The following is a 26,895-nucleotide window of genomic DNA, read 5'->3' as shown; positions in this document are numbered from 1 at the left end:
CCCCTCTCTCAGATGGGAGAAGACAGCTAGAGTGGGGAGGCATTGGGTATTTCCCCTCCCCCAGGTCAGTTAGGCTCTGATTGTACTGCAGCAGGTTAGGCTCTAGTTAACTAGTTTCTCCTGAGCACAGGCCTTGTTAAGAAGGACAGAGTGCTCTATTGCATTTCAAAATAGCTTCTTTTCCCCTCCCCTTGCCGGAAGTAGGAGGACATTTTTCTCCAGCATTTATTGTGAGAATCTGGTTGCCCTCCTGGAGGTAAATCTTGCAGGTTTGTGGAGGCTCTTCTATGACTGAGTCCCTTTGAAGTTTTTCTCTCAGAATTGTTTCCACTGAGCATGCAGCAGTTCTTCCATTATAGTTCAGCTTTTCCTGTCTTGGAACTGGTTTCATGGAGAATTCTGCTCATGAATCTTTGCTCTAGCAAGGTAAGCCACAACTCCCTGTATTCGCATGTCTCTCCAGTCTTGGGGGCAGCATTTGCCCTTGTGTTTTTACCTCTTTTGTGGATACTAGAAAGGTCATTGACTTTTCAGTGTGTTAATCTTTTTACTTGTTTGGAGAAACAGTGTATTCCAAGCTCCTAACCTGTGGATTGGAAATGGGAATTTCTTTGATAGGCTTTATTCACTCTTGGAAACTATCTGTGTTGTGTATTAAACCTTCCTTGTACTGAATGCCTGATTGCCTCGCATAACTATTGAATGTTTGCTATCCCTCTATCAGTGAAATATTAGGTCTAGTGTTTAGGATTTTTCAAATTTCCTGACAGCATTCCTCAGGAAGCCTTTTTCATTACTGACTGAGTAGCAACTGACAGGTAAATCTCTATTGCTAACTGAAATATTTCACACTGTACAATGGGTTTATGAGCACCTTTGCTAATTTGAAGAAAATAAAAGGAAATCATGGGCTTTATTTTTATCGTCATGGTCATAACTACAGCATTTTATCAAGTAGGAATACATGAGCATGCAAATAAACCTGGTTTAAAGCAATAAATTAAGCTAAATTAACCATGAAATATAAACCATACAGAAATTAAAAACCCTTTCAAATGATTACTTAAGTCTTATTGAATGTTGTTTTCATCTGTGTGCAGATTAATTTTATTGGCTATATCAACAACGTGTTTCTTGTGTGCTCAGTTTACAGTGTTCTAGGCCTTTCGTGTGGTCATTTGTCTTAGTTTTAATTAGGTAATTATAGTACAATCAATACTGAAATGATATCAACAGAGCAATTTACAAACAAAATTTCAAAAAATTTATTATTCTTGAAAAAATTTCACCAAATACACATCAGAAACCATTTTTCACTTGCATAAGCAGACTCAATTGAAGAGTTAAGTGTTTTTGTAACATACTCATTAAGTGACGATAGTAATCAGGTGAATCAGGGACACAAACTAGATTTTCTTCAGTGTGAATGTAATCTAGCTTCATCTGGTTTATTGATTTAGTACTACTGCTAATTTACCATTTTTATATATATATATACATATATGTATGAGGATAAAACAAATTGAAAATAATCTTACTTTTCTTTATTGAAAATAAGAGAGACTTCCCCATTCTCAGAGTCTTTACTTTAGGAAACTTATAATTGTTGAATTTTCTCATTTATTGAAATCTGTGAAGTCCTATAAAGGCTAATTAAGCCTCTTGACAGCTTTAAGAGCCAGAAAAGTCTTTCTTAGGGCCTGTATACCATCTCTTTGAGGTAGCACCCCCCCATCTTCCAGTTTCTTTGGGAGGACATAACTTCAGTGGATACCAATTTGGGAGAATGACCTCTTGTCGTAAATATGAGGAGCATATATTTTCCTTGTTGTAAAGACAAAAAATTGACACGGGTGGTCACCCCAAGTGCTGAGTAAATTTAGAGTAAGCTGTTGTGACAAATGGTTCTGTCAAGTCCTTTTACTTGAGGACTAGTTATTATTTATCTTGAGAATGTATAATGGGTTTTATCTTCTTGGCCAAAAAAAAAAAAAAAAAAGGGTGAGATTCCTTTCTGTCTTTAAATCCCTTAGCGGATTACCTGTGTACATCACAATTTGCTTCAGTGTTTATTCAATAATACAATTGTTTCATTCTCTTTTATGTTTGTGAAGAGATTTTCTGAGATGAGAGATTTTGTTTTAAATTATATTTCCCAACAAATAAAACTACTGCATTATTTTTAGCATTTGCAATCAAAAGGAAATTGGAACATAACTAGTAAAGAGCTAAGTCAACGAGTGATATAAAATGGCATTTTTAAAAAGTGATGCTATTTAAAATGTCAAGACACAATGCAGTTACTTATTTCATGTTTTGAAGTATGAGAACTTCAAATAATCGAAGTCTGCAGAAATACAATTTTTTTTTTCCTTTTGTCTTTTTGCCTTTTCTAGTGCCGCTCCCACGGCATATGGAGGTTCCCAGGCTAGGGGTCTAATTGGAGCTGTAGCCTCTGGCTTACACCACAGCCATAGCAATGTGGGATCCGAGCTGCATCTGCAGCCTACACCAGAGCTCACCACAATGCCAGATCCTTAACTGACTGAGCGAGGCCAGGGATCGAACCTGCAACCTTATGGTTCCTAGTTGGATTCATTAACTACTGAGACATGATGGGAACTCCCAGAAATACAAATTTTTGAAAAAGAGTTTTAAACAAGCCTGTGGTGACTTTGAGATAACATTGTCTCAAAATGCAAAATTGCATTTTTGTTTTTTGAAAATAGTACTTGTTCTTGACCTAGTAATTTGAGTGCTTTCCAATTTGATACTCTTTATGATATAAGGTTTACATGTTTCAAATATATTACTTTAATAAGGATGGGGAGATGCCATATTTCAACATTTTATCGATTCTCATACACTTGTACATTAGTATCTGAGAATTCTCTTTATAGTAAATATTTATATGATACCAAGTTGGCAATTTCTGAAAAGGATTATTATATATTTTATGAAATACTTAAATGTTATACACTAGAATGCTTTCTTATTTGTAAAATTTTAAATTTTGTTGCAGCTATGTGTGTAGGATATATTCATTTAGAGATTAAAACATGTAGTAAACTCTTGAGTACCTGATAATACACTGAGCATAAGAGACTATATAGTCTTTAGTGTTTTTTTTTTTCAATTAACATATCATGGGCATTTGTGTTAAAATTATTTTAAAATTTCATTTCCGTGATTGTCATATACCACCTTCTGTGGTGATTTAATTCTAGTGTGAGCCATTTCCAAATCTTAAGTTTTTAACTGACACTGCAAGAGAAGAACTTGACTATACATTGGAGCTACAGAAATAAAAAAAGTCTTTACATATATTTGTGGGTAGAATGTTGAACTTCTATGGCTCAGTTTCCTTACTTGTGAAATGAGGTACTGAGACTACCTCATAATTTTGTTTGGAACAGTAAATGAGATAAGGTATGCGTCACAATATCTGAAAATATAAGTGTTCAGTTAAAAGTCAAGTGCTTTGGCACTTAAAGGTGTAAGGGGAATTTATAGCAAATAACTATGGCCTAAATGTAACCTCAGAGTATTATATGCCACACATGTAGATGCACTGAAAAATTATTATAACATATCTTAAGTGGAATAGTAATGTAATATACAGATCAGAATCTGAAGATAATAGAGAAGATCATCTACCAAATTAAGGTCAAAGAAAACTTTCAGATAATGGTACCATTTTTGAGTCTTTAACTCAAAGGGCATAAGGGCTTAGGAAGCTCAATAATAAAGTCTGAGGAGATAAGCAAAGCAGTTTTTCAGCATGAAGAAAAGTAAGAAATTACATTTCCAAAGAGAACTGTAAGAGATGCTGCAGAATAAGTGAATCGGAGATTGGATCATATCTAATCATCACACAAACTCATACCCAAGTACTTTCCTAACTATATACCTAATAACACATATCCTGCAAATTTATTTAACCCCACTTCCATCCTCTCCCTCTTTCTAGTGTGCTGATGGAACACATTTTAGGAACAATAGGAGAGAGTGAGGTAAGGAATCATATTCTATTTCAGAATCAGGTCTCCTTATTTGGAGGGTGCAGCTACAAGATGATTTTTGTCCACCAGACTATTTTATTTGTTTATATATGTGAAGTTTTCTTAGACAAAGACTTAATGGAAGTGATGAGAGTGGGCATCCTTATCTTGTTCCTGATCTTAGAGGAAAATCTTTCAGCTTTCATCATTGATTATGATGTTAGCTGTGGTCTTATATATATGGCCTTTATTATGTTGAACCACACCCTATTTGGTTGTGGTTCCTTCTTTGGTTGTAGAAGCTCTTTTCTTGTAGGTTGCCATTTTTCTCATCAATAGTTTCTTTGTAAATAGTTGTAATTTTGGTGTGGCTATGAGCTCAGGATCTTCTTGCATCACCATCCTGGGAACTCTAAAAAAAAGTACTCTTTTTGTGTAAAAAACAAACAAACAAAAAATGCTATTAAAAAACATTTTCCATGATTTTATACATATAATCTTAGACTTTGGATAAATATGTTTAAGTTAAGATGCATTTGTATAATAAAAATCTATAGCACAACTATCCCTTTTATTTTTGCCAACTAGAGGTGCCATTTTATACTGCTTCATGGTTGGCATGATTTGTGAGAAAAAATGAACTTCCTATAAGAGAGAATGTAAAGACTGTATAAATACATGACATAGGTCCTCATGTAGGTGCTTTCAGCATAGTGATTTCACTAAATTTTTTTAATAGCATTTGATTTTGAACACTATTTTACAGCCAGTCTTTTGAAGAAAGCAGATATACTCTATGTGTGGGGAAATTTTTAATAAATATAACATGTTCAAGATAAATATCCCATGCTATAGGAATCCTGAAACTAATTTTTTTCACCATGCAGGAATTTATATTGTAATTTAACAAAACTTAAAATGAAATTTGTCGAGACATATTTATATCCCATGATAATGATGTATCAATAGACAGATTTTCCAAAAATTAATATGGTTAGGCTATGGGGGATAGAGTATGGTTATGCTATGGGGAATAGCGTATTAAAGGAAAATACTTAAGCAAGGATATAATTCTATGAAATATAGCTCAAGTATAAAAACATAACTATATGCACTGGGGCAAGATCATAGAAATATAAGGAATAAACACGAATGATGTTAGAAGAGACTCAGTGAAATTCTAGAGAACAAGAAAGGTGAGATAAGCCAGTTACTTTTTTTTTTCTTGTTCAAGCCAAAATGTCTAGAAAATTAAAGGTAGTATTTGTAGAAGTAAAGCTGATTGAGGAGATGTTGAAAATAACCTTAAATGTGAGTTCAATATATTTATCCTGAAATTTCCAGTAGCAGTCACATTTTAGAACCCTAGTCTGTTTGCACAAATGTTTTATTGGTTCCATTTTTTAGGAAAAAATATTTCCTTTAATTTTTGTTGAATTTGAAATTTAATGTCCAGATAAATATATCCAAAGCCATAGAGATGAGAGATAGTGGTAAGGAGTAATGTCAAAGAAAAAAAATGGAAGTAATTAAAACCAAGAGGAAAATAGAAGAAATTCTTCACCATATGAGTCTTCACAAAAAACCTGAGCCTGCATTCTACCTCAACCTAATTAGCATCTTATTTTCTCCATGAAAGGAGAGAGTGAGATGAAAACTTGAATGTAGGTCATTCCCCTCTTTATGACACCACAAGGTCACAGCAATGCTGGATTCTTAACCCACTGAGCAGGGATTGAACCTGCATCCTCATGGATGCCAATCAGGTTTGTAACCCCCTGAGCCACAATGGGAACTCCCAAAGCCTTTCTCATTGTTGGATTCCTATAATTTATGAGGCTAGATCTTGTACTTTACCATTTTTTATTTCCCTAGAATACACAGGTTGTCATCTCAACCTTCATGGCATAATCTTGTAAACTGGATAAGTTTTTTTGTTTTTTTTTTCTTATTTCCTCTTTGAATGGTATTTCACTTCAGTGTGTTTACATCTCTTCCTTCATTCTTCTTTAGGTATTCTTTCATTCTCTATGTCTTTCAATTGACTTTTCTCAACCCAAACCTTATGTCAGTTTCTCCCTCCCTCTAAGTCATGTCTGTGCATTTCTGTTTTGTTTTCCCACCTGGTTGTTATTTCTCTGAAGGGTTTACTTTTTTTCTCATGGCATCTATGTCCATGCTGTTTTCTCATTTCATGTATGTCCAAGCACATTTAATCTGTTGTTTTTTCATATATCTGCTTGAAAAGCTTAATATCTACATTGAATTCTTTATTTGCACTTATGACCATAGTGAGATTTTTAAGTTTTAATAAAAAATTAGCTTATTGCAACATTGATTTCTAATGAATGTTCTCATATAACATTTACTTATTTTATTCCCTTTGGTTATAATGAGCTTATATAGCTCCTATTTGTGTTCCTTTTTTATTGTCAGTTATTTTTGAGATTGTGTTCTTGTTAGAGAAGTTTGTGTGGAGGAGAGATCAAACAGGACTCTGTACATCAGGGATTCTTTCCAATTCAGAATAAATTTTCTGTGTTTTGGACTTGACTACAGAATGGCTTACATTTCCAGGATTGTTACAAGGTAATTGACAGAAGGCAGGGAGGATAAAATATATGACCCTGTCCTGGTTTGCTGATGAAATTAAAATTTCTGAATCTCACCTGAAAAGGCAATGACATTTATATTAGTTAAGGTACTACTGTTTCTCTAACAAACAAGTCCCCAAATGTATAATGGCTAAAATTTCTTAAGTTTATTTTACCTTGAATTTATTTGAAATTGGTATAATTGATTGGTGTGACAATCTCTCCAAAGACTCAAGGACATGGTTGTTAAAATCTCCTCTGTCTTCAAAGTATAGCTCCAATTCCATCATCATGTCTCTAACACCCTGGCAGGCTTCTAACACAGAGGATATTATGTGCTTAGCATTGAAGTGATACATATTCACTTCTATCCTTATTCAAAGGAAATTGCTAATTAGCAGATGATACTTGTCACAGCAATTATTCAATATCTGGATCCCTGCCATCTTAAAACTTTTCCATCTTTAACATGTGTTGTCCAATGTTCACTATAATTTTATTAAGAAATAACTTGTTCATTACCATGCATAATGGAAAAGAAAATGGAGACTAACCTATGGGAGGTTTTGTATTTGTCAAGTTCAACAGTGTTATTATTTGCGTGCACAGTCCACTAGCTAGAACACAATACCCAGCAATATGCAGTTAGGAAAAAAGCTATAAAAATTAATCTATTCATATTTCCAGGTCAAATAAGTGTGTTTTCTGAATAGCTAGTTATTCACAGCCATGTTTATTAAATATATTAAGTGGTGAAAAAATATTGAGCCTCTTCATAAGTTGCCTAGTACATGGCATTATTCTCATATTACTTTGAATAGGTAGTAACACTGTGAGGCTACTCACGACACACTTTGCCTGGACACATTGTGAAAACTTTTTTTTAACCTCTGTGGTCATTCTCTCTCTCTCTCTTTTTTTTTTTTTTTTTTTTTTTTTTTTTTTTTTTTTTTTTTTTTACATAATTTCTCTCCAGAATGTAAACTAAAAACACCTCTGCTCTTGGATTCTTTTTTGAAATTTTGTCTATCATCCCACCCCAGGGCTGGGACTGGCTTCTTAAAAACGGGGAAGTCTTTAGGATCAATGTGTCAGGAATCTATTTGTCACTTGTGTGTTTCTCTCATCCAATGCTCATTCTTCCACTGAGAAAGCCCTATCTATCCTGGGAATTGGAGGGGGGGTATATAATAATTATGTATGTTCTCACATTTGTCTGGAACAGATTTCTTTGAATTTTCTCTAGGAGTAAATATTTTAAAGAAAAGACAGAAAAGAGTGCTTAATTCATCATTTTCTTCTAAAGTCAGCTTTCCTAAGGCAAGGATCAGAGACAATTGTAGACTACTAAAAGAGTGAAAAGATGAAGACAGAGAAGCATGAAATTGGCTGAGGGTAGATTTAGAGTGTGGATGAGAAAAGCAGTACATGTTGATTAGTATTTCAAAGTTACGCTATTTATTTTTACTTCCTGCCCACATGCCCATTTTTACACATGGGCCAAGATTTCTCTCTCAGGCACAGGGCATTTAAGACTACTCTTTCCTGCAATGTTACAGGGTTTTCTAGTTATATGTTCCCCATATTCATAGTGTCTTTACAAATGTCTGAAGTCATAAGCATGATTGAGAGACTTACCTGCTTAGTTAAAAGGCAGATATCTACTAAGAGGTCTGTAGGAAATACTGTTACTGAATAGTCCCTTCTTTCTCCCATGTGTTAATTTTTCAATAAACTATAACATTAAGATAACTTTTTTTTTTCTGCTTTTTAGGGTTGCACCTGTGCAATATGGAGGTTCCCAGGCAAGGGTCTAATCAGAGCTACAGCTGCCGGCCTACACCACAACCATAGCAACACCAGATCCAAGCTGTGTCTATGACCTACACCATTTCACAGCAACCCCAGATCCTTAACCCACTGAGCGAGGCCAGGGATCAAGCCCGCAACTTCATGGTTCCTAGTTTCTGCTGCACCATGACAGGAACTCTGATAATATCTAATAAACACATTCTGTGACCTTGGCTTTTTAGGTATACTTCTTGGCTTCAAAATCTTTTTCTTACAGACAAATGCCAAGAAACCTATATTTATTTGGCGTAATAGTTTCTTCCAAGTACATTTCATCCAAGAAGTTATAAATAAATCATCGAAGACAGTTTTTATTACGTTTGAGCCATTTTATTAGGTAGGTTAAATTATAATAACTATCATTCGTTTAATGAAGTAGGGCTTGACTTGATAAAAGTCTCAGAATGGACATGGGATCAGAAGTAACTTTTTTACTTACACTATGAACAGAACCCATGCAAAGGTAGGGGAGAAAAGAGGGTGCGGCAGTTACGGAGGGAAAGTAGGCAATAGAAAGATTCACAGTGATACTCCTAATTCAAAGAATGAGGAACAGAATGCTTCTTTGCTCAAAATGGGGATTGGACGTTTAAGACTATACAAAATTACCCAAAGATAAATAAAAAGCAGAGTCAGTGAGGGCACTGGGAGAGGTTTGCTGGTGGAGAAAGCAAGCCCAATTACAAAATTTATTTTGTTAGACCAAGGCCAGGGGTTAAAATGGGATGAAGGACAAATTCATTGGCTATGAATATAGACCTGAAAAAACTGAGAATAAGATTAAAATTCCTTCATAATTTGTCATTACTAAATTATATGGGCAGCATAATGGGAGGAAATTTTATGGGCAATGTTATGGGAGGAAAAACAGTGGTTAAAAACTCAAGATGACTAAGACTGTTTTTGTTAACTTTGAATGGAATTTGAAATACAGAATAACAACTCAGAGAACAATTTTTAAAATTATATTGCTTGTACATCTAAAATTGTGAAGGACGTATGTATGAATTTTCCTAAAAGGTCATCTGATTATCTATCATCTTGTCGATTAAGCTCAGCCCATATAACATTTCTTTTCTGAGCCTTTGAAAACTCTATAGGAATTGGTGCAATGTCATACAGAAAAAAATAAATTTAAGATTCCAGCTGGAATTTCTCCACGTCTCCTTGATTTCTGCCTGCCCTTGAATTTTCTACATATTCCATGATCTCTCCTGTCCTCTTGCAAAGACTGGTCTTCACTTAGATTAGCTTGAATTAGGCTTTGTGTTGCAAGAGCCAAAATATTCCAACCATGCACACTCTGATGAAGTCTTCAGAAATACTCAGTAGCTTTTGCTCCCTATCCTTTATTCTTTTTCCTTCCCTATTTTGTTCATTCTTTTCATATTTTCCCTCTTTAAGAGAGTCAAAATCAGTATGTGAAGAAAACATGCATAACTATTGATTTTTGCTTCCATCTACAATGAAATTGCTTGTGTTATGAAGATTCTCCTACTTGAAGAATCATAATGGCTGGATATTTTTAAAAAATAGCTTTTTGATAGCTCTAAGATAGCAAAATAGGTTGCCTGAACTTGAATCAAAGTCCGAAAGAGAAGGAAAATATGGTAGTGTAAATCTAAACACTTTTACCTTCTGTTCTCTTATAAAGATACTGGTAGTTGAGAGAATGAGTCACCAGAAAACAAAAGCATGCATATGGTAGGGAACAAAAAAAATTATGGGTGCTATTCAGACAAAGTGAGATAATGTCAAGCAGTATCAAGGATTCAGGTGAAAAAAAAAGAATGCATATTAATGTTGAGTATAAAAGCAGCTTAGGTATACTTAAGTAAAATTTATAAATATGTACAGCAAACACTAAGCTATGTATTAAACTATAAAAAATTATATATACATGTATAACTACTCATTTCAATATTTGTAACAATTCATAAACAACTTAAAAGTGGAATAATTAGCCCCAATGAACTATATGATCTTTATTAAAAGGAATAAAGCCTATAAACTCTGTTGATTAATAAAATAATATATCACATATAATTAAGCATATACATATATATGATACATGAATGACACTAAATACTTTTATAGAAATATCATGTTGGCTATATAACCATAAATATTTTAACTTGAATTTTCTAACTACTAGTAATCTTCAGCATCTCTTTATATATTTTGGTCTTCTAGTTATCTTTTGTGAATTCATAACCTTATCTTTTTTTATTGGGTTTGTCATCTTTTCTCATTGATTTCAAGGGATTTTAATAAAGTCAGAATATAAATACTTCCTCTGGCAGAGGATATATGCATCATCTTATATAATTTATTCTGCCTATAAATTTTATACATAGGTTTTATATAGTGCTCTCTGTTCATTTTACTTTCAAGATCACTTTATGTATCAGTATTTGGGTAGAAATTTAAATGAGAAAACAAATACATCTATCTATCTATCTATTTATCTATATTCTTCTTAGTGAACTGAAGTTCAATTTTTAGCTTGAACCAACCAGAATAAATCGTTACCTGTTTTATCTTCTCTTTGGAACTAGATATGGCCATGTAACCAAATTCTAATATAAGATTTAGTAGTAAGTGTTGCACGCCACTTTCCTTAAAGACATTTAAAATCAAGTGATTCACCTTGGGATTTTCCAATTTGGTCTTTACTGATTTCTTCTCACAATATTTGAATTTATTATCATGGCTAGAGTTTCAGGAATTATCCTGGATCATGAATTTACCTTGATGATGAATAAGGGGATAAGGGTGTTGTTGTCTAATGGGAAGGCTAACCAAAATAATTTCTAAATATAAGCATTGAATTTGCCATTGTAGTCAATACTAAAGCAGGAACTGTTACTTCAGAAAGCCCAGCAAAATATCAGTCTTCCTGTACTAGTTAGAAAATAAAGTTAGGAGAGAGGGCAGAAGACAAAAAAGATGCAAAAAAGATTTCATCAGGGCCATGATATAGGGACCAAAAAATTAGTCTGGTGAAATTCCGTTGAAAGTGCAAAAGACAGAAGTAATGCCAGTATCAAGAGTACTTTCCTACACTTGGACTAATAACAAGCTTTTACTTCACCAAATGCCTTAAATGCATTCACAGCCCAATCCATGTTTAGGACCACTTCAGTGACATAGTAAATCTCAATTTTAAAACTCAAACCAAGTATTAGAAAAACTATTTCTCTAAGTTTCTCTTATTTTATAAAATCACTAATTCAATAAGCTTCATTAATCATTTTATAACACAAATCTCTAAACCTATGCATATTACATATGTCTAATTTAAAATGAGCATATTGCTGCTCTTAAGCCCATAATCCCATGATAACCTGTTAGAGTAAAACATTATGTATAATTTGGTGAATGTATTTTAAAACAATCCAAATTGAATTCATTTAGAGATCCTGCCTGAGCAGGATTTTTCTGTTTTTGCTGCCTTAAATCTCCAAACTGGACTTAAACTTTTCCCAAACTTTACTTCAATGCCATCTGTGATAACTGTGTCAGATGTACTCAATTTATCAAGTCATTTAAGATCAGCTTAACTATTGTCTTTTCCCGAAGTTCTTTAATATCAAGATAACTTAAATCACACTTCCCCTGCAACAAAAAATTACAAATATAGTTAGGATGGGGTAAGAACTAACAAATGTGTTTGCAGTGACCTTCTTATAAATCAAGACAAATATATTCACTTTTGTACAAGACCACTCAGTCAATAAGTACAGTATGAATCATGTTCTTTCTAGGTATCTCCAACCCATGTACTTGTTTTAAGTTCCACCAGCTATTCTTCTTTTGTGAAGCAACTTCACTGAAGGGAATTGGGGGAAGGGTATACTGATTTAAGTAACCTTGGAACTTTGGAAATGAGTGGATTCTGTAAGATGCAATGTAAAAAAGTCATACATGAGCACTTTACTATTTTTGATGGTTATTTCCCACAGTAGTATAGATGAACAATTTTGATTCTAATATATACTTATACTGGAATTGAACAATTAAGTAAATGAAAAGTTTATGGTGGGAGTCAGGTTTCTTACTGTTTGAGTGGAAAGCGACAGACAGAGAGTAGAGTGACACTTGTAGCAATGGATTTGAGTTGGAGGTAGGACCATAAACTCATATTTTACTTAACATATAGACCTTTACATGTGGAAACAACTGTAGATATGCATATATGCAAGGGCTAATATACACATCTTTCCTTTATCAGATGGAAGAGTCTAGAAGGAATAGTACTCCAGTAACAACTATAATACCTAGAACCTAGATCTTGTTTTCTAATACAATGCTCTAATAAAAAGAACGTGGGCTCCTGAGAAATAGCTGATCCTAGGACTAGGGCAGGAAATATATTAACTGAAGTACCTTACAGTACCAGAAAACAATTAAATGCTCACTTATATCTGGAATCTAATATAAGTCACAAATAAACCTTTCCACAGAAAAGAAAATCATGGACTAGGAGAATAGACTTGTGGTTGCCAAGGTGTGTGGGGGTGGGTGGGATGGATTGGGAGCTTGGGGTTAATAAATGCAAACTCTTGCCTTTGGAATGAATTAGCAATGAGATCCTGCTGTGTAGCACTGGGAACTATGTCTAGTCATTTATGATGGAGCATGATAATGTGAGAAAAAAGAATGTATACATGTATGTGTAACTGGGTCACCATGATGTACAGTAGAAAAAAAATGTATTGGGGAAATAAAAACATAAAAGCTATTTAGTATAAAAAACAAAAAACAATTAAATTCTCAAAAGAAAATAACACACACATCTCCTCTCCCCAATAATTGTGTAGATATGTCAAAGGACATTACTGCCAACTACAGATGCTTCCAGTCTCGAGAGATGGAACAATTTGATCAAGAAAATTTTAGCAACTGAATTTTAAGTCTAACTATAAAACTTCCGTGAGTCAATTTGAATGAAATTGATTGAATATATAAATACATGAGATGGAAGAAACTTTTCATGCAGAAGAATTCTAAATAATTTATGTAGCAATTCCATCCTCAAAAATGTAGAGCATAATTTTCTATTCCTTATGTGTGGACCAGACATACCCCTGGTGACTTTCTTCTAAGAAGTATATCACAGAAAGAAGGGAGAGTCATTTTACAGTAGGGAAATCTGAAGAACATTTCATGTGACAGGACAGTCAAGTGACCAAGGTTAACGTCAACAAATAAGTCACATTATGGTTATTAGTATATACTTTTGATACAATGAAGGAAATGGAACTGAATCTCTGTGGTAAAGAACATATAACTGTCATCAAAACATGAGAAAATCATGAGACACATCCCAACTGAGGGACATTCTGCAAAATATCTGCCTATAAGTTCAAACTACCTGACCATAACTATTAAGGTCATCACAAACAAGGAAAATTCTCAGCAACTGTTGTAGTCAAGAAGAGACTTCTGCAGGTTGTGAGAGGAGAGGTGGGCTGGGGGTTTGGGATGGAAATGCTGTACAGCTGGGTTGTGATGATTGTTGTACAACTATAAACATAATAAAATTCATTGAGTTAAGGAAAAAAGACTGCTATATGTCATGTGGTATCCTAAATGAGATCCTAAAAGAGGAAATGATATTAGATAAAACCAAGGAAATTTTGAATGAAGTAGGGACTTTAACAATGTATCAATATTGATTTATTCTAATGTTATATCTATATAATTATAATTATTAAGCTTTTCCAACTTGACATATACATGCATGTCTGTGTATATGTGTATATATATATATATATGTATATATATATATATATTTTTTTTTCTGTGAAGACCATTAAAATCTCCAAAGAAAACTCAATTATTTCTGTAATTTGTCCTTTATACCCACTAAGATGTTTCGGCAGGAAACTGATCATTGGACATAGCAGATCATTAACAGCAGATATTGTAAGATGGTGTAATTGCCTTACCTTGTGATAATGCTTCTTTGTAATCTCTATATTGGACAGGTCATATCAGCAAGAGGAATGATGAGAGCAGGGAAAGTTATCTGTAATTAAGCTGCCTAAATAATTCTCAATCTAGTAAAAATTACACTAGGGAGGTCAGTTATTTGTAGGCTCTCAAAGGCATTAGTTTATCCAACAAAGTTGTTCTGAGGAATAATAGGGGAAAAAAAGCAAGATATCTCTCTTGTTTTTTAACCATACTAACTCAGTCAGATCAGTGGGAAGTGGAATAGGCCAGCAAAATCCAGAAGCTCTTGGGACAAAAAGCCTCAAAAATATGTAATATTCTTTTCTCAACTTTTGCTGCTGGCAAAAGGCCCTACCAATTTCCTTCCCAGATCTTTGATAAAATGCAACAAACTAAACAATCAATGTGCTTACTATATGTCCAATGACAACCTCTACCCCAACTCCCCCAAATTAAACATAATTTTATTTACAAGGTGGGGCAGAGGATGAGGGGTGTGATCTGTAAACAGAATGATGAAAAATGGGGTATTCTCAGTAAATGCTTCACTCTACTTAGTCATATTTATATTTTGTTTCCTTTCAAATCTGTGATTTAAAAAATGAAAAGCACCCCATTTTTTTTTTTTGGTAATATTCTCTCCTTAGGATCCTAAGTCAGGCCTTAACTATTTAACCTTTTCCTACGTCTTTCTGAGTGTTCCTCTCTGGGCAATAGAAACAGACCTATAAGGGATTCAAATAATTAAATTTCCAGACATGAATCTTAATTATGTTTAATATTTGAAGAAATAAAAGATTTCTATTAGCAATGCGTATATGGACAAAACGTATTTGTAATACATAAAACTGACATATTCCCACAAATAAGAAACAACCCCAAAGTAAAATTGGCATGGAATTTGAATAGCAATTTCACATAGGATCATAGCCAAAAGTCATTAATTTGTGAAAATGTGCCCAGCTTCATTAGTCATGAGGGAAATGCACATCAAAACAGCAATTAACTACCTCTAAATGTACACCAGATTGCCAGAAATTGAACAGGGACAGTACCAAATGACAATAGGAAATGGAGCAGTGGGAACTCTCTTGGACAGGTGACAGATATATAGTTGTTTATGTACAACACACTTTGGAGAAAGCTTTGGCAGTATTTTCAGTAAACAATATGCATACAATATGACCCAACAATTTCATTTCTAAATATATACCCCCAAATATGTTTTTTTGTGTGTATATATATATATATATATGTATGCAAATAGTTCATACAATAATGTTCACAGCATGTTTCTAAAAGTCAAACAATGAAAACAATCCAAATAATCATGAGCAGTAAAATAGATCAATATTTGAGATCTCCTTGTGCAGTGCAATACTACCCAGCAAAAACATAAGAACTGTAGCTCCCAATATCAAGTTGGATTTATCTCACAAACGAAACTGTATAAAAAAGAAGCTAGACACAAAAAGATACATAATAAATATTCAATTTATATAACAAAAGTAGGCAAACATATGGTGTTACAAATTATTACATTTGGCATAAGAAAGTAGATAGTAATTGGGCATCAATATGATGGAGGCTTCTGAAGTATTGGTAGGAGTTTAGTCAGTGACCTGAGTAGTGGTTACACAGATATTCAATTTTCAGTCATCAGTTTAATGTGTGATTATGACTCATGAATTTCTATGCATTTGTATTAAACCTCAACAACAATTTTACACATGACTCAAGTTTAATGAATAATATATGTAAAAAAGACTTGCAAGAAATGATATAAAAATGAAGGATATAATTTCCCAAATTTTATAGTTACACTATTTTTCAACATGGTTACCATCTCTTTTTTTAAAAAAAAATTTTAATAGCTATTTCCCCAATACAATTTTTTTCTACTGTACAGCATGGTGACCCAGTTACACATACATGTATACATTCTATTTTTGCACAATTTAAAATTTAGTTTTATGGACATGTAATTTATTTACAATGTTGTGTTAATTTCTGCTGTACAGCTAAGTGATTCAACCATACATATACACATATCCATTCCTGTAAGAGTTATCACAGAACATTGAGCGGATTTCCCTGTGCTATACAGTAGGTCTGTGTTGATCATCCATTCTATATACAAAAGTATTCCCCAAACCCAAGTCCATTCACCCTGCTCCTGAATCCGTTCCCCTTTGGTAACTATAGATTTGTTTTCAAAGTCCGAATCTGTTTTCTGTTTTGTGAATACATTCGAATGTATCATTTTTAAAATTCCACATGAGTGATAGTACATGGTGTTTATCTTTCATTGTTTGACTGACTTCACTTAGTATAATTTCTAGGTCCATCCAAGCAGCTGCAAATGACATTTCATTCTTTTATGGCTAATATTCCATTGTATATATGTACCACATCTTTATCCATTCTTCTGTTGATGGGCATTGTAAATAGTGCTGCAGTGAACATTGGGGCTCATGTATCTTTTTGAATGCATGTATTCTGTGTATGTAAATGTATACATATACACATAATATGTATTTATGTGTGTGTGTATTTTTGTGTGTATATGTCCAGGAGTGAGATTGCTAGATCATATGGTGGTTCTGTTTTAAGTTTTTTGAGGAGCCTCCATCCTGTTTTCCATAGTGATTGTACCAATTTACCTTCCCACCAACAGTATAGGAGGATCCCCTTTTCTCTGCACCCTTTCTAGCATTTATTGCTTGTAGACTTTTTGATGAGGGCCATTCTGACTGGTGTAAATTGGTACCTCATTGTAGTTTTGATTTGCATTTCTCTAATAATTAGTGATGTTGAACATGTTTTCATATGATTTTTAGCCACCAGTCAGTCTGCCTTTGGAAAAAATTATTTAGATTTTCTGCCATTTTTCTTGTTTGAGTTATTTATTTACTTTGATTGATTGATTGATTGATTGACTGATTTTTGCTTTTTAGGGCTGCACCCTTGCGATATGGAAGTTCCCAAGCTAGGGGTCAAATCAGAGCTATAGCTGCCAGCCTATGCCACACCCAGATCCCAGCCACTTCTGTGACCTATACACCATGGCTGATGGCAATTCTGGATCCTTAACACACTGAGTAAGGCCAGTTTGAACCTGCAACCTCATGGTTCCTAGTCAGAATAATTTCCACTGTGCCACGGTGGGAACTCCTATTTATTCATTTTGATGTTGAGCTGCATGTGTTGTTTGTATACTTTGGAGAGTAATACCTTGTTGGTCGCATTGTTCGCAAAGACTTGTTCCTATCCTGTGGGTTGTCTTTTTGTTTTACTTACAGGTTCATTTGCTGTGCAAAAGGTTTTTCATTTCAATGAGGTTCCATTTTTTTTTGTTTTTGTATTTTCGTGACTGTAGGAGGCGGATCATAAAAGATACTGCTATGATTTATGTTGAAGAGTGTTCTGCCTATGTTTTCCTCTAGGAGTTTTATAGTATCTGTCTTTACATTTAGGTCCTTAATCTATTTTGGGTTTTTTTGTGCATACAGTATTAGAGAGTGTTCTAATTTTATTCTTTTGCATTTGGCTGTCCAGTTTTCCTAGCACCACTTATTGAAGAGATTCTTTTCTCCATTGTATATTCTTGCTTGCTTTGTCAAAAGATTAATTGACTATAGTTATATGGGTTTATTCTGGGCTGTTTATCCTATTCTATAATTACCAAGACTGATTAGTGTTGGAATCTCTAAAATTTTCTGCTTAATGAATGTGAAATGCAGTTTTCTCATTTTAATTTGCAGTATATATATCATGTAGTAGTTGAATCTCCTTGTTTTGTAGTCCATATGGTTTTCTGCTGTTAATTTTGAGTTTCAAGCTCTTAACAATTTTCTAAGCATTCTTAGTCTTTTTCTCTTTGATTTTAGAATAAATGTACTTGTGTGTATATAGACATATTCATGTGTAATTTCTGTCCTATTCATATATATATATATATCTACCTTTATCTATGTAATATACCTAAATATCTTCCTTCCTGACTTGTATTAAATTTGTATATATATTTTTTTCCATTATGCAAAGGTTAAATTCAATTTTTTCTAACATTTTTTTTTCCTAGCTAGATTTTTTTTTTCCTGGTACAATTCAGTTAAACTTTTCATAATTTACTGTGACTCAGAATCTCACCATGTTTGCTCTTAAATATGCTCTAGAATCACATCTAGATGAAATAGCCTATTGTAGATTAAGGTTTCAATAACACCAGGAGTAAGTGATGGGGGGGAGGAAGGAAGAAATTGGTGAATATAGGTAGTGATGTGGTATTTGAAGTGGGGGAGCAGGTGATTCCAGACAGTCATTTCAGTTGGTGACCTAGGAATGATTCACTGTCCTCAGATTCTAAAAGGAGTTGGTTGTATTTTTGGGGACGTAATCATGGAGGAATATACACTATAGGCTCAGCTAACACATGAACTCCTGCTCCAGGAGCTATCTGAAATGGTACTTTATAAAGATTGTATCAGCAGATTAGTGTGCATGTTATTAAAAATAGCTTTTCTGAAATGATTGACCTGCAGTCTGGCCAAGTTTTGCAATAAAGATTTTCTGTTTATATCTAACCAATTCTTAATACTTTTCTCTCCTTGAGAGTAACACAATGTGTGACTTATATAAATGAAATTGAAAGATGTGTTCCATCTTTCAACAGTCTTGGTTAAAATGTAAAAATAAAACAGTAATTATGTTGAAAAACTTTGTAATAATTAACATGTATTTTAGAATTCAGATATTTTTCACAGAAAATATGACACAGAAAGTTAGAGAATATTTACTTTCTGGTGATCATAACATTATTAACCAAAGCACTATTTTAAAATCAATATATAAATTGAATATACAAAAGTACATTTTTTATAATATGCATGGATCACATAAAAAAATTAATTACAAAAAAAAGGAATACAAGAGAAAAAAGAAAAAAAATGCACAAAGTGTATAAGCAGGAAACTCCCAATAGGGGAAGGCTTAATGACAAAGAGATAAAGAGGTGCCCAAACTCACTAGTAAACAAAGCAATAAGTTTAAAGGAATAGTGAGACTCTATTTTAAACCATCAAGTTAGCCAAGATGAAAAAAAAAAATCAAGTAATATATCAAATATACAAAAGTGGAGCCCAGGAGTGCTCATGTACCCCTTAAGTATAAGAAATAATAATATTTTGGTGCTCTATTTTACAAAATACTTTGTGAAATGTCGATGATAAGAAAACACACCTGAGTGTATAAACCAAATACTTGAATGTTTAAAGGGAACTTGTAATAAAATTCCTTCTTACATAGCTCTCATGAGCTTAAAGCTGAGTGAAAATTAGTTGTCCATCCTTCAGAACAAAGATAAGTAAAATGTGGTAAATAAACATAATAGAATACTATGGATGTGTTATAGATATGTATTTAGAAACAACGTTAGATCTTACCCAAACTGTATTGATTGGAAAAGGAATGAGATACCAAACTCACATGTATAAATTAAAAACAAATAAACTATATCGTTTACAAGAATAAAATAGAATATGAAGAAGAAAATTATAACATGTCAACAGAGGGATTGTAAATGAGACTGTTAGTTGTATTTTCTAGCATCTGTCCTAAACTATTCCCCTAGTGAGAGAACCCTAAGTTCTACCTGAGCACATTACCATTAAGTATTCAATATGTTAACAGCACTTCTTTGAAAATGTTTGTGCCTGTGTTAAGTGCTGACACTAAGATATTTGCAGAAGACCTGCATAGAACTTCAAGAACTTCTGCACAATAAACATTGATTTGCCTGGGAGGAGCACATTTTTATACTTAAGCCACTGATTTTTTTTTTTTTTTTTTTTAAGCAACTGGCAAACTGATCATGCCAGAAGGAGTAGCTGTTTATACTAGGATGCTACCTTGAGGATCAATGTGATTCTCTTATCGCGTTGCACCAAGGACCAAATTGAGGTTTGGGGGTTCAAGCAGGAAGAAGTGGATCTGTAGGGAGTTCCTGTCATGGTGCAGCAGAAATGAAGCCAACTAGGAACCATGAGGTTGTGGGTTTGATTCCTGGCCTCACTCAGTGGGTTGAGGATCTGGTGTTGCCACGAGCTGTGATGTAGTTCGCAAATGTGGCTTGGATCTGGCGTTGCTGTGGCTGTGGTGTAGGCTGGTGGCTACATCTCCAATTAGACTCCTAGCCTAGGAACCTCCATGTGCTGTGGGTGCAGACCTAAAAAGCAAAAAAACAAAACAAAACAAAAAGACAAAAACAAACAAACAAAAAACAAGGAAGTAGATCTGTGGACAGTGTGATGACGTTAATTTAGGCACTCATTGATAGTTGCCAGACTGGTTAATTGCACTTAGTCTAATACCCAAACACACACAAAAAATGTTAATATGTCTGTTCTAGTCAGTAAAAAAAATTCAAAGTAAACTTTTCATTCTAGCAAATCCTAGATCTTTAAGAAAAAAACACCAATATAAAACTTTGCTTTTAGATCAAAAGCCTTAAAAAGAAGCAAGAAAACAAGAGGGGTAAGGAATAGGGCCAAGGTCCAAAGAAGAGTCATCTTTATTTTTTAAATTAAGAGTCGTGAAGTAAGTACCTAACACTTCTGTCAAAAGAATGGCTTTGGAGTCTAAATATATATACACCCAAATGAATTCAGTATCGAATTTTCTCTAGTCTTAATTGGTTTAATGAACAAATCCACAGATGTTTCCTTATTGGGGTTAGGAAAACTTGGATAAAAGAGGCATTGCCTTTTTACTGTTCTTGCAATTAAACCAAACCTGTCTTTTTGTCCTTCATTACAGAACATGATTCAAGTCAGCTATCTCAATGAAATGTGAGTCATATCACTCCACATGGAGTCTGAGATATTAATGATCCCTTAGCTTTTAGAGTGTTAATGAAATAGATCTTCATAAAAAGGTTGTTCCAGGTATGATGATAGTCCTATTTTCCTTTATGTGCTATTTCAGATCACTGTTATATTTGTTCTCTAGTCCCTCTTTAACTTGTTAGGTCAAGACATTATTTGCAAGACATGATTGCATTTATACTCAATTAAAGAAATATGTTCCCACACTAAAACTTTTCCATAACTTCTATCATCTACTAGGTACTACTTTGTTTCTATCTTCCCTCTCAATTACCAAAATAAAATTATCTACATCTTTTGTCCTTATTTTATGACTTCTCATCCCTTCTCAGCCTACCATATAGTTTGGCTGCTGTGTCTAACCCTCCACTAAATCAGTTTTTACCAAATCCATCAAAATATGTAGGATACTGAGCTTAATGGACTCTAGTGGGTCCGTTGAACTTTGCACCTAATTAAGATAAAATCCCTACTTCAGAAGTAGTAATGACATCAGAGATCATCATTTTGACTTTTATAGTTGTGAAGTTGAATTTCAGAAATATTCACATTCAAACATCGTGAATCTCATTTCCATGATTCACTGCATTTTTAATAAAGGACTAGGTGCTAGAGTGAGGGAATATTGCAGATTTAGTTCAAGTCCCAAAGGTACTTGGGGGAAGTATTATTATGTTTTAGCCAGGGTAGGCCATATCCAGTAGGGATCACAGTAAATCAGATGCAGTAGCAAAGAGTAGAGTGCACTAAATTATTTTCACTTACTTTGGCCACACAGATTCAAATCTATGCTATCTATCCATCACCAATCTTCAAGGGACTCCTTGGTAAGGTCAGGAAACAGACAAGGAAATGGAAAGTTATGTTCAAACAGTTGTGCTTTCTAAATGTTATTCCATTTTTTTATGGAAGATAATGTGGAAATATATTTACCTAAGTTTCTCCACTATTTTAATTTTGTTTTAATCTTTCCTGTTTTACTTTGATAGAAAATTCAGAATAATTTGAGAAAGTTTGGAGTTCCCATTGCGGCACAGCAGAAACAAATCAAAATGCTATAAAATTGGGTTGTGATGATCATAAATGTAATAAATTCATTACATTACTCATTATAAAAAAATAAAGTTACAGTTTAAAAAAAAAAAGAAACAGATCTGACTAATATCCATGAGGATGCAGGTTTTATTCCTGGCCTTGCTCGGTGGGTCAGGGATCTGGCATTGCCGTGAGCTATGGCGTAGGTCACAGATGAGGCCAGGATCCCATGTTGCTGTGGCTATAGTGTAGGCTGGCACCTGTAGCTCCGACTTGACCCGTAGCTGGGATGCCCTGCGTGCGGCCCTAAAAAGCAAAAAAAAAAAAAAAAAAAAAATTAAATGTTTTTGCTGTTATACAACAATCTACCATTATCTTGATTGGAATTCAGATTGTATAACACTCCATAAAAATGAGGTATCTAAAGTAGTCAGATTTATAAAAACAGAAAGTAGGGTGTTTATTAGGGTTGTCAGGGCTGGGGTAGGTAGAAATAAGAGGTATTCAATGGGTATAGAGTTTTAGTTTTGAAGATGGAAATATTTTGGAGATCTGTTGCACAACAATGTGAACATACTTAGCTCTACTTAGCTGTGCATTTAAAAATAATATGGTAAAAAACCAAGAACCTTTTTCAAGGAAAGTTTAAAAATGATATGGGGAATACATCAAAAATATTATTAACATGATAAAAGATTTATGAATATTAAATTTTATGAACACAAATATTTTTATAATACATAATACTGTGGAAAGTAGATGTTTATCTGGGCCTAAAGACTTAGGCCAGAGGGTATTAGAAAAAAACTTTTAAAAAATTAATAGGAAATAAGGCAGAGAGAATGCCCCTCCAAGAAGAAAATTGATACTTCAAGATCTTCTGTACTGTACTTGCATAGTAGTCTTTTAGGAAGTAGCCATGGTTCAAGGGGCTGGGTTTCTGAATTCACTGGGGCCTCTATTCAAATCCTGTCTCACCACTTTTTACCTTTTTTTTTTTTTTTTTTTTTTTTTTAAAGTTGCTTAGCCCAGTGGATTTTTTTTTTTTTTTTTTGTCTTTTTTTTTTGTTGTTGTTGTTGTTGTTGTTATTGTTGTTGCTATTTCTTGGGCCGCTCCTGCGGCATATGGAGGTTCCCAGGCTAGGGGTCCAATCGGAGCTACAGCCACCGGCCTACGCCAGAGCCACAGCAACGCGGGATCCGAGCCGCGTCTGCAACCTACACCACAGCTCACGGCAACGCCGGATCGTTAACCCACTGAGCAAGGGCAGGGACCGAACCCGCAACCCCATGGTTCCTAGTCGGATTCGTTAACCACTGCGCCATGACGGGAACTCCCACTTTTTACTTTTATGACCTGGCACACAATATTGAAACTTTCGTCAGGAATGAGTTACTATTAATTAACTTGATAGATTTTAGGATCAGATAAATGCCATTTGTCTGCATTTCCTTTGCCCAGTTCATAGCATCTTGAAGATATTTAATAGTGAAAGAACGGTGAGATTCTTTATTCACTATTATGCACAGTCCTATTACCAAATTTATTTTCTATTAAGAACCCAATTCATATCAAAATATAAATTTTGATATTTCTCCTTCTTAATATTGATTGAAATGGTGTCTAAATAACTATATCTACATTATTATTGTTTAATGTCTTGCCTTTCTTCTGAACAATAAGCTCTTTAAGGGCAGAATCCATATCTGATTCTGTGAACTCTCTCTCCAGTGCCTGCTTTATATTTAAAGTAACTATTGATGGCTATAGAATACTATTGCTGATTAATTTTTTTTTCTGGTTGATTTTTAATCCATTTGTTTCTTTTTGCTCTTTTCCTTTGATAAATTTTTGCAGTGGTATATTTCAATTCCTTTGTGTATCTACTATAGGCTGTTGTTTTGTGGTTGCCTTGAGACTTATAAAACATTTTATATTTGTAACATTTTTTAAACTGATAACAACCTAACTTCAAACATACACAAAATTCATATTTTATATTTTTGATTTCACAATTTATATTTTTTTACATGGTGTCTCCACTAACAAATTATCATAATTATTTCATCTTTTTCTATCCCCTCACTTTCAATTTATGTGTCCTTTGCCCTAAGGTGAGTTTCTTGTAGGCAGCATATTGTAGGCTTTTGTTTTTTTATCCGGTCTGCCGCTCTATGTCTTTCTATTAGAACATTGAGTCTATTGACATTTAAGGTAATTATTGATAAATATGTATTTATTGCCATTTTAAACCTTGTTTTTCAATTGATTCCATGTTTCTCCTTTGTTCCTTTCTTTTTGATTGGATGATTTCCTTTTATTTTATGCTTGTGTCCTCTTCTTTTTAGTTCTTGAGAATGTATTTTTTGGTTTTGATTTGTGGTTACTCTGTTTAACACCTTCCTATATCTGCCTGCCTTAGCCTGATAGTCATATAGGCTCAAACACATTCTAAACAACAAGAATCTAGATTTTCTTAATTTCCTTCCCCACATTTTATTATTTTGATATTCTTTTTTACACTTTCGTGTTTATCCTTTTGGTGTTCCTTGTGTTTATTGTTGCTTTTACAAATACATTTGTTTTTTCTTTCCTTGTAGATCTATATACTCATTTATATAAGTGATCACTTTCCAGCTGTGATTTCCTCTATCCTGTATCTTCTTTCTTCTTTCCTGTTTGGAGAGTTTTCAGTTTTTCTTTTAGAGTGGATTTAGTATTGCTGTATTTTTTTGGTTTTGTTGTAGAAAACTTTTATTTATTCTTCTATTTTATATGATAATCTTGCTGGGTAGAGTATTCTAGGCTGCAAATTTTTGTCTTTTAGAAATTCAAATATATGTTGCCACTCTCTTCTGGCCTGTAGTGTTTCTGTAGAGAAATCAGCTGATAGCCTCATGGATGTTCCCTTATAATTAATGCTTTGTTTTTCTCTTACTGCCTTTAGAATCCTTATATTTAACTTTCGCCATTTTTATCATACTGTGTTTTGGTGTGGGTCTATTTGGGTTCAACTTGTTTGTGGCCCTCTGTGCTTCCTGTTTCTTGATAGCTAGTTCCTTTAGATTTGGAAAGTTTTCAGCCATAATTTCTTCTAATATATTTTCCATCCCCTTCTCTTTTTCTTTACCTTCTGGAATCCTATTATGCATAGATTGGCCTGCTTTACATTATCCCATAGATCTCTTCTATTGCTTTCATTTTTTTTTTTCATTTGGTTTTCTGTCTGCTGTCCTGATTGGGTAATTTCCACTATTCCATCTTCTAAGTCACTTATTCATCCCTCTGTATTATTCAATCTGCTCTTCAATGCCTTTAACTCAGTTTGTGACTCTGCAAGTGAATTTTCAAATTTTTCTTGTATCCTCCTTATATTTTCTAGTTCCTTTCTAAAGTAATCTGCATTACTATTTATATTCATTCTTAATTCCTTCAGAATTGTCATTATCTCCTTTTTGAACTCAGTGTCTGTTAGATTCCAAACATCTGTTTCATTGTTTGCTCCTTCGGGGTAATTCTCCTGTTGTTTTAACTGGGAATGGTTCCTGAACTTCTTCATTTTACTTATATTTTTCTAATTCTGTGAGTTTAGAGAAGACAATGACTATAGTCTTTGAGAGCTATTTATATGCAAGAATGCCCCTGGGTAGTTTGTGAGGGCTTCCTATTTGTGTGTGGGGGGCTGGGCAGGGGTTTCTTTTGCTTTAGATGTTTGCTGTCTCTTTTTCTCAGTGTGTGCAGGCTGTTATCTTCTTGATAGGAGGTGTGCCAGTTTTAGACCTGTAGAGGCTTCCTGGAAGATGGAGGCAATGGGCAGGGCTAGTAGCCAGTGCCTGATTCAGGGCGCTTGACACCAGTAAGGACCTGTGGAGAGGTGGCACAGTCTGTGTCCTGGTTTCAGGGCCCTGGATGTGGCAGTGACCCTTGGGAAAGTGTAGGAGGGACCAAAGCCTTTGGTAGTGGCAACAGCAGTGTGTATGCATTCCCAGGGGAGTGAGAGCAACAGGTGGTGCTAGGTGGCAGTGCCCTCCTCTATAGTGACCCCAGAGATGACTGGGGCCATAGGTGGTACCTGTTCATGGACCCCTAGTTGTGGCTGTCCACACCCACCTCTGGAGTCTGTGATGGCTGCAGTGGTTTGCCCCTGCTATTTGTAGTCCTTGCAAGAGGCATTTGGCCAACTGTAGCCTGCACTAGATGCACCCCACAGCCCAGGAACCTGTGCATGCACAGAGAAATATATTCCTAATGCAGTCCTACCCCTTCTCCTCTTGCCCTCCTCCTCTTGCTTCTACTGGGGGCCCAAACCTCTTCCTATGCTTCTTCTGCTGTGGTTCTCCATTCCCCAGCCTGTGCTGTACTGCCCCCAAGTCCTTCAGGCTCTCTCCACACAGCCAACCCTAGTCCTTTCCCTGGAACTGACCTCCACAGCCTGAGTCTCAGCACCCAACCTCTGCCTGAGTGTCTCAGGCTGTGGTGTCCAAGAGCTATGGTAACAATGGTCTGTGTAGCTCTTTTTGGTTTTCCCTCCCCAGTCTTGCAGCTACACTTTTCTTTGAGGCTTTGGG

General features: G+C 34.4%; 1 long non-coding RNA gene across 2 annotated transcripts in view; it reads left to right on the top strand.

Moving 5' to 3' along the window:
* The first annotated feature begins 206 nt into the window (after positions 1-206).
* LOC146403731 (uncharacterized) overlaps positions 207-26,895 on the top strand; it is a 67,485-nt gene continuing 40,796 nt past the window's right edge. Inside the window, exons 1-2 of one of the 2 annotated variants that reach the window (XR_014844984.1) lie at positions 207-426; positions 3,971-4,013. This is a non-coding gene — a long non-coding RNA (uncharacterized LOC146403731). The remainder of the gene's footprint in view (positions 427-3,970; positions 4,014-26,895) is intronic. The other variant, XR_014844985.1, reaches the window with a different exon arrangement.

This window comes from Sus scrofa, chromosome 4 (genome assembly GCF_054392235.1).
Source record: "Sus scrofa isolate SSC_HxYL_T2T_F1_AM1 chromosome 4, Sscrofa_HxYL_maternal_Yorkshire_Landrace_v2.0, whole genome shotgun sequence".
NCBI lineage: Eukaryota > Metazoa > Chordata > Mammalia > Artiodactyla > Suidae > Sus > Sus scrofa.
Note: the sequence above shows the minus strand (reverse complement) of the source record. Positions and strands in the feature narration are given on the sequence as shown.